This window comes from Pelecanus crispus, chromosome 6, assembly GCF_030463565.1.
Source record: "Pelecanus crispus isolate bPelCri1 chromosome 6, bPelCri1.pri, whole genome shotgun sequence".
Lineage (NCBI taxonomy): Eukaryota > Metazoa > Chordata > Aves > Pelecaniformes > Pelecanidae > Pelecanus > Pelecanus crispus.
Window position 1 is genome coordinate 42,170,995 of NC_134648.1, and position 14,974 is coordinate 42,185,968.

Sequence of the window (14,974 nt, forward strand, 5' to 3'; positions counted from 1 at the left end):
TTTACATGAAACTGTGCAGGATGAGCCAAAAGACTGCAGATCGGTAAGTTCAAGGCAGATGCTAACTTAAGTATGGCAGCCACGTATTGCCATATTGAGCCATTTTGCAGAAATCTCTACATGCAGCAGGTTCATTAAGGGCAAACGATGGAATGAATATGGGTCTATAAGAAACTATAATAAAAGTAGTGGTGGAGGCTGGGGTTATCAGCCAAGATGGCTTACATTACGCTAGACAGATAAGGTACAAAACCATGAAAAAATAATGGATTTCCTGATAACACAAAAAGACTTATTTGTAGTCTTTTTAATACAGTGCCAAATAAAGAATTAATTTTAGTCAGTCAGAACAGGGACTTTTTGCTTCTCTTTAAAATTTAAACAAATGAGGGGAACACTTAGCGTAGTTTTAGTAATCAGTGACAGTATAACACATTGCCTCGTTGTTAAGATAGTCTGGGCATGTTTAGCAGAGTAGTCTGGTTTGTAAGACATCAGTAAAATCTTATTACATGTATTCCCAACCTTAAATCATAGCTTAAAAATACATTGAGAATTATCCACAAGTAAACACGCTTTACAGTCTCATTAAAAAGGATGGATTTTAGAAAGTAGGCTCTAATTCAACTGCTCTCAGTCACACGTAAACACACATATACCAGTCACACACATATGTATTCATAACAAAAGTGTATCTTAAGGAAAAAATTGCATGCAGCTATTCTTCAGAAAAAGATACCTTATGTATATAATATTAAAGGCATTTTAACACTCTATCCAAAGCCATGATTTAAGGTTGTTTATTAAAAAATAAAATAGAAAATAAACATCATTGGTGTGTTCAAAAACCTTTATTTGATTTAAGGATCATGCTAACATTCTAATTAAACAGTTCTGAAGCTGTTAATAATATCTCATTAAAATGATGCCATAAAAGTTGAGTCTGCTGGGGATTAAGATACAGTTGGATTATGTATAATCACATTTTTCTGTCTGTTTGCCAAGGCTTTAGAAAAGATTTTGTAGTGTTCATGAAGCAGCAAAACAAGTTTCTGTACTTGACGTTAAACAGATGTCATTGTTTTGTAACAGCACAAAAAGTTCAAGGTAAATCTTTCACAGTGATCACTTCTTTGATAACACTGATAAAAAAATCTTACTGTATCTAAGAAGAATTGGTAACATTTCCAAATCACTCAATATTATCAGAATCCTTGGGTTTTGCTCAGCTGTCTTGGAAGCAATCAATTCTCTCAATTTCCCTAACCGAGATTTCTGGAAGATCATTAACAAGTTTAAACTCAAATTAAACAAGACTATTTCCTTTTAAAAAATCTCAGTAAAGCAAGGCACATGCATCCCCATAGATTATTCAGCTGGTTTCCATCTCATTCTGCCCTTATTCTGAAATTTCAGGGCCGAGTTCAGATACACTGTGTTCAGCTGTGTTAGTACAAATATGGAATGTGGTTACATTACTCATTACAAAGCCAACAAAGCTACACCAGTGTGGGTAATCTTAGGGTATACTTCAAAGTAATCCACAAATAAAGACTCAACTGGTGACAAATATTGGCTATTCATGACATATTTTGTGGGTTTTTAAAAATGGTGTAAGTTTGATATGTATTTTTATTCTAAACTGAATTTCCCAAAAAAACACTCCTCTCCAGGTGAATCACAAGTGAGTAACAGAGTATACATGTTTTAATATAACAGGGTTTGGTTTTGTGTTGTTTTTTTTTTTTTTTTAAGTAAGTGCTTTTAGGGGGCAGTAGGTGTTAAAGTCCCTTCACACATCAGTTAAATCACAGGTGATTAAAGAGAACACAGCTCTATTACACAAGCTAGAGAAAGCATTCGATGTCTGTCACCTTTCATATAAAGCATCAGAAATGCCCTTCAAAAGTCAGTACATTCTCAGGCTGACAATTGGCTGAAACTGTTCTTAAAATCAGAAAGAGATATTCTATTTCACAGTAGAGGGGACGTAAATCCTAGTGGCTTTAACTTTTAACTACTTCCTTTTAATAACCTCCTTCACAGTTCCCCAGTTGGTTTTTAAATGAACTGAGAAAAATAATGCCAGCCTCAGCCCTTAAATTAGAGCTGTGGTTTAAGAATTGTTTTCCTTTATCCCTGAAATACAGGCTACTTAATTACTGTCATCACTGTGCTTTTTCCTTTAAAAGAAAATATTGACCCTTCCTGTAGCCAGCACTGGAAGAGCTTGGGTGTCTGTACTGACAGCTCTGCAGCACCCAGCATTCAAAGAACCACAGGTTAGAATTCACTGAGAGGGAAAAAAGAGAGAGCAAAATTAAACATGAAAAGCAGAGATCTGCCTCAAGTCTTGACAATGCTATATTCACACTGTGATGTGGGAGACCTAGCCACAGGTGATGGAAGCTAAACTTGGTCCCTGAAAGCAGCTGGTTTATAATAGGGGTGATGCCCTCAATCTCTGAGGAAGGGATTTGTGTGGCATCACTCGCAAGCACCTTCTGTGAGCAAGTGTACAGTACTACCCTGGTCTTAAAGAAAACTAAAAACTCCTGCAAAGGTAAGACTAGCTTGAACAATCCAGTTAAATGGATGTAAGAATAGGAAGCAGGATTAAATAAGAGAGGATGGCAGCTCAGAATGCAGTGGTCAGGAAATGAATGATACTACGGAGATTAGTGAAATGCTCTGTGCTTTGAAAAGAAACTTGCCCAGATACCCCTCCCAAACTCCCCCTATTACCAGAAACATCACTGTCAGAAAAAATAAGGAGACAGCAATACTTACAAATGTGCTTCTCTGTTTCATTTCTTTTAATGTTGGCTATGCTCTGCTGGAGGCTTTTTCTAAATCAAGTTCACAGAGGAGAAAAGCACACAGATATTAATTTAACTTAACATTCTCACATCTTCTTCCTTCCAAAACAGAGAAGTTTTAGGCATTTCATTAGAGGAAAAGATCTTTCTGTGCCACTAATCCCCGAATTTTTTAGGTGACTACCTTTTACTTTGTGGTGGGCTCTTAGCCACTGGAATATCTGCAGAAAATAAATAAAAAAGCCTAATGGTAAGAATACTAACAGACTTAGTTATCCAGAGATAAATTCAAATATTTAAAGGGGAAACTGATTCTAAAAATTTTACTTATTCCACAAAGTACTTGTGGGTTTGAATGTTTCACAAAAGCAGGACAAACAGGTACAAATGATAAAAGGCTTCAGAAGCAGTGCCGCTGAAGATGTCCTCGCCCATGTTTCCTGTTTTTACATCAGAGCAGTTCTTTTGTTCACACCCTGACCCACAAATATCTGTACAGTCACAAAAAAAGACATGATATTCCACACTATGGGACCAGGAATGAGCAGCAGGATACAGTGGAACATAGTCATAAGCTAATATTAGTGCTGACGGTTTTGTATAATGAAATCTACAGAACAGTCATGAAACCTAGGAGACAATTTACAACATAGAACATCTTATTCATCTGATGTAAATCATTCTAGCCTCAGAGTCACCAAAGGTTTCAAATGATTTTGCACCAGATGTTAAGCTGATAGAGATTATTCTGATATATAAACTAACAGTTTATTTTGAGAACTTACTCTGATAGAGCTGAATTCTGATGGAGGGTGGGAAAATACCACTGAGAGATTGATCAGCTCTGATCTGGTCAAGTTACAGTACATGGTCAAAGACAGGACATATAGAAATATTTTGACATTATAACATTCTAAAATAAATTCTTCAACTCCTAATATTTTTAGAGAATTTACGTGTAGAAAAACCACGTATGCTTTTTAGCCATTCTGATGATGATGATATAAACCAAGAGTAGCTCCATTATTAATCACGCTACAAAGCCTAGGTCAAAATAAGGCACAGAGCTATCTTGTTTATTCCATGTCTATTCCTGTTTTTCATATTTACCTTAGAATTTAATGTATATTAATGTGGGGTTTTTAAGATTAAGACAAGATTTTCTTTTAAGAAAATTATAACAAAATAGCCAAACCTTATATTCAGTTCTTGTCTTCTTTTCAATCTCAGAACCTCTAATCCATTTTTACTATCTTCATTGGTTATGCTTGCTTTACTTCAGGACAGGCTTTAATTAAATACTCACAATATTTGCTATAAAAACATTCCATAATTTCTGTGGTGGCTAAAATAAGATCATAGTCATCCAACCTGTACTTCAGTGAAATGTTTAATTATCTCTCTACAAAACAGGTGAAATCATAAAACATACCTTCTAAAGGAGATAACAAGCTTTAATTCAGGATGTTTACAACCAAGGGGAATCATATTAACTGCAGATGTTAATTTACCATAACAAGACAGGTCTACTGCTAACTACTCCTTCTTTTAAAAAGAAAAACATTTGAAATAATTATTTTAACTGCAGGTGTTAGTAATGGCTCAGCAGGAACAAAAGTGTTTAAAACCCATCCTGTCTTTCGGCTGTGTTTACAGCCACAGCTTTATTCATTCTAACAACAGATAAAACATTGCTAAAAGCAGCTTGTTTAAGTACTTGTCAACAGCAGAAAGGCATCATTTGGGGGCCACAGTCCTGCAGTGTGTTTATTGTTCTGACTCAAAGGACTCAACTGTTGTGATTGAAATGACCATAGCCAAAACCTATGGACAGAGAAAAAACTTTTGTTTTGTTTTTTTTTTTTTCCTTTTCTAGCTCTTTATATTATCCACTCATTTACACTGTGTTCTGAAACTAAAAATTATCAATTCTAATTCATTGATTTTTACACTGGGATTTGGTTTCAGTTTCATTCTGGTTAACATGAAAATGAGTTTGGTAGTCTGATGCTTCTCCCACCTGAATGTTAGCTGAAAATGTACAGAACCACTCAATCCAGATCACTACAACTGAAAGTTTCTTCTGAGGCAAGACAAAGAACTTGAATATTTTTTTCCAGTTTGCAATCACTATCAGAAGAACAATACGAGCCCTTAATAAAATTCTTAAAATGATCTACTATAGAAAGTTTACCACTGGTAATGTAAAGATTAATTGTGATATGAAACAAAATTTTTAATCTGGAAGGTGTTTTCTAATTAGAAAATTTATTTCTGTACAATTTCATATTGTCTTGCCAATCAAAGTAGCAATCTATCACTACTTAACCATTACGTCCCAATGATGAAAAGATACTTATAAATCTAAATTTAAATGATTAGGAAGGTTAGGAAATATACTGTCAATATTAGTTACATATTGCCTTACTTTATCTTCCCAAGAAAATGGATTATTTCTTAAAGTAAGACTCAAGATTCAAGAACGATGCAATAATTATATAAAAGTTTGAGATTAAAAGCAATTTTTCTTTATCAGATCACTCTTGATTATGACAGCCTTCAGAAACATGGGCTGATGATTGCTCATATACTCATATCCCTCCTGAGGAGGTGTTTATTTTATCTGAGCGTACAATAAACCATGCTAGAAAGTGGCTACGATGGGACAAACTGAAATCAACAATTTTAATGCAAAAACTATCAAATTTTTTCCTGACTTCAACTTACCACAAAATTTCTAGAAAACTGAGGAAATTCTGCCTGAACTAGAAGATAAAAAGGCATCTCAAGCCAACTGATTCCAACTGATGGTTACACTGTGAGGCTGACATAATTGTACATATTAAAGCCTGGCCTCTGATAACATATTATTTATCAGCTATCAAAAACAGAAGTACAAAAGTATAAACTCATGCTAAATAATATAGCAAAAACTGAACAAAGAATTTCATGTGAAAAGATCTATATAGAAAAACAGCTTGTTTTTTCTAGCTCCAGTTACAGAAAGATGATCCTAGAGGATTTCTCTCATATTCCTTCTTTCTTTTTCTTTGTGTATTTCCACATCCTGGTATGACCTCTTTATGTGCTCTTTTAGTCCTGAAGTAAAAAATACAGTAGATCGGAATGGTACAATTGCTGTAACTTTGAGAACCCAGAGAATTACTTGTATTTCTAATCCTTCAATGCCAGGTCTGCCACAGTCACACAACATTTCAAATACTTTTCTCATAATGTATAAAAGTCTACAAGTCTTGTCTAAAGTTTGAGGACTTCCAGTGTTAGTGATGATTCATAGTTAACTTCCTTTGACTGTTCATAAATATAAAATTAATTTTATACATGTAAGCATTCAAATTTCACATGTCAGTCTGGACTTTTGCAGATGAATAGCACACATCAGATAGCAATCTTAATAACAAAATATTTAAATACTAACAACAATGGAAGTAAAAATAACGCATTGGCATGTGTATTTTTCCTCACTCATATCGACATAAAAATTATTTCAACTTAGAAAATCAAAACTGGACATTTCGTTATTAACATTTACATCCCTAAGCCAGCATTAGAAAATCAAACTATGTTTTTTCTGCTTCACACCTCATCATCAACAACACCAAATTAGATCTTCATTTGAAAACCCCAAAGTTGAGCAAATCTGTAGTTTATTTTTCTGCAGATACATTGAGCGAATCTGTAGTTTATTTTTCTGCAGATACATTGGTCCACAGAGAAGACAGTATTAAAGGCATGAGTAGTGAGGAATACTCATGAGATATCAGCTGGCAAACAGAATTGGTAAAAATACACTTTACTGAGCTATTTTTTGGCAACAAAAAAAAAAAACCAAACATTCTCTTCTCAAGAAAATACAAACCTACCACAATACCTGTCTCATTCTCTTTGCATTTTACTGCCTAAAATCTGACTTTGATCTGTATCTCTTCTATGTTATGCTCCTGTTCTTTATTAATACATATGTGGAAGCAGAAGTAGTTTCCAATCCTGGCTGAACAAAATTCACATTAAAATGAATGTGATATGCTGTGCATTGGGTATGCTTTTGGATGATTATTCTTACAGCTTACTGAAGTGGCCTAAAGACAAATTAATCAGTTACTAACGTTGCAATGGTAACTGAATCAATAATTTTGCTTGCTTTTCAGGATGTCAAATTTAAACAGAATAAATAAAGATTGCTGGCATCCGCTGTATTGTGCAGCCCCTGTGGAACTTTTCGTTCTCTTTTTGTTTCATCGTTATTGAAAAACAGGTATAATTTCTGCACTGTTTTCACATAGTGTAGGACATTCTTCCCCCCTCCAGTGGTCCTGTGTGTATTATTCCTGTTCCATTTGCCTAATTCAACTCATTGATCGCTTTGGGGAAAAGCGGAATGATACAGTAATCAGAATCTCTGCTACCTCCTGCTAACCTGGATGCATTCCTAAATAGCTCCCATTATGGACTTCAGTCACATCTTGCATCCCCAGTGCTGCTAGCCTAGTCTCTTAACAGGTGGACACATCTGTTCTGCTCTTCCAAATTCAACTTATGGTGATTGTGCTTTGAAATATTTGTGTAGTTTGTTTCAAATACTATGCACATCTGTTCAGATTTAATATTACCTTTAAGTTATGGTTTAGTTAAATAAAAAGAGACTTTTGCAAATTTTTGAGTAGGTTATCTTCTTTATTTTAAGCAACTATTAAGTACAGATAGAAATAATAACTGAGAAATACTCACCTGCTAGCAAACAGAAAAATCACTCAACATATGAGAAGGTTCATACTGTAAACCAGATAGCTAGTATGCTTGAATATTGTGACTGATAGAAAGCACAATTTTTAAAAAGTTATATCTAATACAATAAAAAAGCAACTGTCCCATATATTCTGATCTTTTCTGAAATCATGGAAATACATGGCAGGTAAAGAGACATGGCTAGATAAAGAAACAAGGGATAAACAGGAGTAGGACAGATAAAGTAGAGAATATGAAGAGTAGCTTGGAAGGTTCCTGTCATAGTCTTGAGTGAGAACAGACTTTTTATTTACAGAAATATTTTGAGAGATATAGCCGCATTTATTGTCATGGGGGGTTTATTTATAATAACTGGGGAGGACTTAACATTAGGGCAGTCATTTGGTAATTCCATACTTCTTCCCATTTACAGATATCAAAATCAGTTTCTGAGAAGAGTGTGAAGAGTCTGAGAAAACTCATATCTGTGGGCTTTATCAGGTTGCTGTTAAGGGCATGAATCTGATTCACCAAGACAGCAGTTACAGGTCAATTAATACTTTGGAGATCAGATAGAATAAAATCCACAGAACAATTTAGTTTTGTGTTATACCAACCTCACATTTTAGGTGCACAAATAAAGAACTGAAAACCTAAAAAAGAACAGGTTTGTTGTTGCACTACTCTGAAGGCACTTAAAATCTCTGGGCACTTAATTCTTCAGCAATTAAATTTATATTTGCCCAACAGTGCCTTCATTTTTACAAGGTTGGGTGTCTGCTACTTAAATTCTGTTCAACCCTACAAATTAAATGTTTCTCCATTTATTTCATTAGGAGGGCTTCATCTAAAGTAAGTCTAGTGGATTGTGTCTGGCATAAAATGCCATATATTTTAGGAAGCTCATTCTTGTTAATCCAAAATTCTGAAGATTTATCCAAAATTATTTCCCAGGTCCTTGAGGGACTGAGAGTCAATTCCTGTTGTTGAGACACGCATGAAATAATGATAATAACATACCTATAATATTACTTTGTAACTATGTGTATAGTATAGTTATATAACTATGATATTAACTGTCTTAGATGAATGTGTTGCACTGAAGGAAAGTAGCAAGCACGAATCGGTATTACTCTTTATGCCAGGTGCAAGTACTCTTGCTGGAAAGAACCACATCCAAGCACTGACCTGTGCTTCAATGGGTATGTGAACTTTATTCTCTGTGTAAGATGAAACAGATGTAGAGGTTTTTCTCCATAAGTTGAGTGGTTTCAACTTGATGTTACAAATTCACGTTCGTGGTTGCTCCTGCTCTTTCTAATTATTCCATGCAAGAAGAAACTGCTCCAACAGAACAGTCTTCAAAGGTACTCTTGTGATGAGTGCACAAAAATATGACTTTGAATCCTGTCACACTAGGACAAACTTCATGTTACACTAGACATTGCCTAGAAGGCAGGCAGGCAGAGTTACTGATGGACCGAGGAGGCTGGTATCACTCTTGTTTATGAAAATAAAGAACTCTCATACCCAGCTTCAAAAGCCACAGCTCAGACTGGTGGATTTCAGACCAAAGGAGAAAACCTGAGATCTCTTCACATCTACAGGGAGGCAAGACGTGCAAGTCTGCTCACTCTGCAGCCATTTCCTAACAACTGTACTCAGCAAGATGGCTTTTCTGTTAGGCAACTCATTGAGCCACATATTTTGTACGGAGCCAGATACCTCATTCAGGTAGACCTGTCTTAGTAGACATCTTGCAGTCCTGTTGGCAAGAGCCATTTTCAGCCAGTTTCTTAATGACAAAGTTCTCTAATCAAATAATTAAATATATTTTTATCTTTGAAGCATGTCAGAATCTATACATCTAGATCTCATATATCTTTACATTTAAAGAAATATCCCTTTATTAAATCTCAGTGTTAGAAAATAATTTTTAATAGCATCAGAGCCTTCTGATGCATCTGAGGTCTAATTCTACTTCCAGTTCTGAACTACTGAACTTTTGTATATAGAAATCAATTCAAACAATACCCATGGGTCTGCAATATCACTGTGAAAGCAGATTCATTCAAATGTGAATCTTTTTCATTCCTCAGTACCACATGAATTACATACGGCAAACAAGGTTTCAGAATTTGTTTTGATTTACAGCAAAATCACAATGTTGGAACAACTATTTTTCATGGACCACTCCTATCCAGGTCAATATCCAGAAAGGATGGCTTTTGTTTATAGTGTAGTAAAGCAACACTCAGTGCTCTCTCAAATTCTGAGAAGAAATATAAAGTAAAATTCCAGGTAAATTTTTTACTTGTTTTTAAGGCAAATAGAAATCTTGGGGGGGCTGAGGGAGAGAATAGGGAGGTTGATGGGACTTATTTCCTCTTTTTATTAGATTTGAGAATCTTTGTTTGGTTTTTTGCCAAAATCATTATGTTTCCTCAAAAAGTTTTGATATTCGGAATACTTCAGTCCTCTAACTCTGAAGCTTGTAGAAGGGCTTGTATATCTTCAGCCCTTTTAGAAGGGCTTGTATATCTTCAACAGTTTCCTGTAGATCTCCAGAAATTGTCTAATGATTGCTTCCCACAGGTAGCTAGACAAGTAGCTTAAAATCTTCTATAGCATTCTCTTCAAGTAACCTGGACTTTCATCTGCTACTTCAGCCAAGTTAATCCATTACATTATCTACTTTAAAGACCTAAATTCCAGAATTATAATTTTCTAATGAGAAAATAGAGCCAAATGGAGGCATAGAAGGAATCATGGCCAGGCTGCCATATGAGACGATCCCCTAGAAAGTTGTCTGGCTGAACCAGTTGGCTCCAGGTGGCAGCAAAGGTGTGCCTGACTTCCTCACAATCAGATGGTTTCATGTGCCAGTGCAAGGATCATAATCTTACACCCAGGCAGCTGTTTCCTCCCATGTTGTAGTTTTGGCTGCTTGAACCTCAAAATGAAAATTCCGTGCATTTATATACATTTATTGTAAGGAAATTACAATAAATTGTAATTACATATTTCATTAAATATTGCATGGAAAAAACACACCCTTTAAAAAAACCCAAAGCTTTTAAAAAATTAAATTGCATAAAAACAACATTCTGAAGAAGGAACTCTCTAAGAAAAAAAATTTAAAAATTAAACCTATGGATCAAACACTTTTCATTCTAGGTCTGAAAAGCTGTATATAAAGCATGCTCTATCACAAGTGAGAAAGAAATCTAACAGAAGGATTCTCTCCCAACATCCCAATCTCATTTCCCCCACAAGCCTTTCCATTTAGAGAGACAGAAAAATACATATTAATAATTATGACTGGAGAGTGTTACAGAAGCATTCACATATTCTAGATTTGTCCTGGCTGTCTGTCAGTATGTCATATGTTATGAATAAACCACCCCAAAGATTACTTGAGAAAGTACTTGAAGAATATGACATAAAAGAAAATTTAGCACGTATTTAATTTTACTTTTTTTAGTACATTGGAATATGTTGGGTTTATATATACATACATAATTATATACATTAACATACAATACACTAAATATTATACTTACATCCCTGATTTCTTTGGCTAGGTAGAAACATCTCTTTAATATGCAATAATATTTTTAAAGGTCCCAAATCCCCACAGTCCCAATATTACATTGCAAAGCAAACAAAGAAATCAAGTTTCAGACAAGGATTTTTTCTTCCATGAAAAGTATTTCCAACTACTGTTTTAAGACATCACTTAAAATTAGAGCTGTGAAAATCCAGTGCACATTCACTATCACAGACAATTATTTGACAGTGAGATATATTACTCCTATCTAATTCATATCTTTAATTTTCTGTAAACCTAATAAATCTCAAACTGTTCCTTCATAGTGATAGCATAATTTGTGGATATATAAAAGAAAGAAAGAAAAATCTTTCTGTTTTCAGAAACTGATCTGAACATTTTTCTCTACGTTGTCCACCTGTATCCAGGGATTTTCCATTATAAACTAAACTTGTTCACTCTTCCTGCCGAAATCATGCCAAAGATCAGAGGGTATGTTTCCATATATGAGATATAAGAGAAGAAATGCAGTTAAAATTTGGTTTACATCCAATTTATAGAGAAAACAAAATCTTTTCTCTGTACATATACTCTCTCATAGAAATATCTGCCTTCACAGCACCGAATGCATTCAGTAAGGGTTAAGTGATTCATTTCTCTTTTAAAAAAATCTTTCCATTTTTTATGGAGACAGACGGTCTGCTGGAACCAATCCACACAGTTGTATTAACTCAAGTTTGCCACTGTATTTTATTGCTCTAGCCTAATATCAAAAATATTGAACTCCCACTGACATGTCTGGCATAGAGTGCACGACACATTTCATGTCACCAAATGGTTGTGAAGGTTAGAAGAAAGTCCATGACTTCCCTGTAGGCTGTCCAAATACCAACAGAAGCCTCCAATTTATCCACTGCCTTTTGCTTTGCCTGCCAAGGTCAAATGTCCACTGTACCTTAAATTCCCAAAAAATGTCTACAGTGGCATGCAAAGCCTGCACCTCAGCAGCTCTGGAACCACAACACTCTTTTTCCCTCTGTGATTTCTTTAACACCTTACTTTGTTATGGGACCTGCTGCAGCCTGAAATATATTATATAAACTGAGAGGACTAGGTAACCTGCCTCTGCAAAGAGTTTCCTACAAGAATTTTAGATGAAAGTAAAAATGATTAAAGGGAATTTATCTTCTGATGCAAACACAATTCCAGGTCTAATTCACCTCTCCACCTTTCCAGGCTTAAAATTTTGTAATTCCATTGAATTCATTGGAATGATGCTGAAATAAAATTGGACTAATAATACACTGGGAATATTTGCTTCAGTGAGATCCCTCAGTAGCAGTGAAAGGAAGCAGGCGATTATTGTCTCGCCTCAGCTACTTGAAGGAAGGAGGAAAGCAGACAGATTATTTAGAATGGACTCATAATGCTGGAATTAAACTGTAAAAAGTTAAGTTGAGGTTTGATTTAAGGGAAAATATTATGAATATGAGAATTCTTTTACTGTGGTGTACTCTACCAAGGGAAATTAGACTTCATTTTGTGAGACTCTCTGGCCAAATCACTACTGACTTTGCACGTCCGTTGCTGAAGATCAGATTCTAAAGATGTTCAGTAGCACATTTCTTGGACTGGATTGGAAAAGCCTGATTTTCTTTCTTACAGTAGAGTTGTTCTTGGTACTTGTGCCATGAATGGCTTCTGATAATAAACGAAGAATGAGGTTCACAGTGGAGATGAGCATTCTCATCTGCAGGCTTTCATTTTTAGACTCAGACTGAAGATTAGTCAGTGTTATGAAGGCTTTGACTTTTCAGTACCAGAATATTATTTTCCAATTCAGAATCCCTAGATCTTTGTCTTCTATCCAGCTGGAAACTTAGATGACAGGTGAGCAGAACTGAAAGGATTAGCTGGCCATTGCTTACTCACACACATCTTCAGACCTTAGATCTCAAACACAGCAGGGAATTACCTCGGATCAGCGGAAACCTAAACTGGCTCAATGTGCTATATCTTTTCTAGTTTTACTGTCTCAGAATCTTGGAAACTATTTGCTAATTTAATTTGTTGTGATTAATACATTGTTCCAGTGTTTCCCGCTGTTATAGTCTGCAGGAGAATTTAGTTATAATGATGGCTAAACTCAACAGCAAATTTTAACAACAGGAATTATAGCACCATTATGCAGAAATGTCTAGCAAATTATGCAATTGTATCTACCACAATATAAATCTCAAATATATTAAACCTCTCTTTGTTTCTTTGAAGCTGCTAGTCTGGGTGTCAGCCAAAATGTAAAATTCACAAAGGCAATTTAATTTTTTTTTTTTTAATCCTACGGGCTTTTCAGACAACTGTTAGCTGAAGCTCTAGGTCTGTATTAGCTCTGTTGATAGAAAAATTGTATGTGCTTAAACAAACTGGATACTTATTGCGGGTTATCAGTAATATCCCAAATATGACTCAAATGCCTTAGAAACCAGTACTAATAAGCATGCATTCCAAAGTTATTTACAAATGCATAAAAATGTCAGATTAGCAAATCTAGGGACATTTACAAAATGAGCAAAAGAAGTAGTAAATGCTCATCAGAAACTGAAAGGCACAAACAGAGGTATTTTTGCTCTAACTTTTTTGCTCTAAACTTTCACTGCAAATGCACATGAATGCAAAAAGGTAAGAAAATAAAGGAGTTTGTGACTGCAATTTGAGAATAACACTGCAAGCATTTTATAGTGTCCTAAATAATTCGCCAAGCAAGTGACGCAGGTTGCAAATAGCAAGAGACAAATTTCAAAAGCTTTTCCAGCCTTATGCATGCAAAACAACCACGTCTTTAATGAACTCCCTTCTCCCCACTTTCCCTAATTCCCTGATCCTAAAATATTTCACAATTTGCTAATCCCTACAGCTTGAATTCCCTGATTTTTTTTCAACCAGAAGTTTCTTCCACTGCCCTGTTCTTCTCCCAGCTCCAGCACCCCTTTCATCTTTTCTAATATTCTTAGTCTAGGTCTTTAGCAGAGTGTGCAATGGCATTTTGTAGGCTCAAAGTGGCAGCTGTTACAGAGTTAAAATCTACGGGATTCTCAGACTGCCATCCTCAAAATGCACTACATGTTCCACAGCATGAGAGAGAATGAGTCTGGAGGAAGAAAGAATGGCTACCCTCTTTCGATCAGTCCAATGTGTCAGCTTTTTTTTCCTCTTCCACTTCATGTTTTATCACCATCTGCTGGCAGAACCTCAAAATACTGCTTTGAGACTTCTCCCTGGATTCTCCAGAGCTCTCAGTTCTGCGAATTGGTCGGGAACCCACTGACTGATATCATCATTGTTTTACTCATGGTTCTTCTGCTGCTGACATGTATTGCAGACAAAAGCAACATCAACTTCCAGAAGAACCATCAACATCTAATTCTGTATCGAATCTAATCTAACTCCAGTGAGAACCAGTTCTCTTCTTTTCAAAACAAAGCAGAATTGAACGAATACAACCATAGACCATACACCACAACCTTCACTCTGCCCTCCCAAGTTTTCCAGATTTCCAGTGCATGTTTGATCACCTGCTGAACATGGCTTGCCTGCTCTATGGTCTCTTCCTCTAACCTAATCTTTATCAATTACCAGCAGTATAGAAAGCTGTATGCAGAGAGGCAAAAATAAGAAAAACAAAAGAAAGTATATTGTTTTTTGGATGGGACATTTGTGATAGAAATGAAATGTATATTGTTGAAAGGAGGTATATGAAGAATAGGTAAGTTGTAAGTATAAAGATAGCTTGAATACCTGTTTTTTATGGATTTGTGCCAGACATGATGTGTGCGTAAGTAGCTGCTCAAATTATATATTT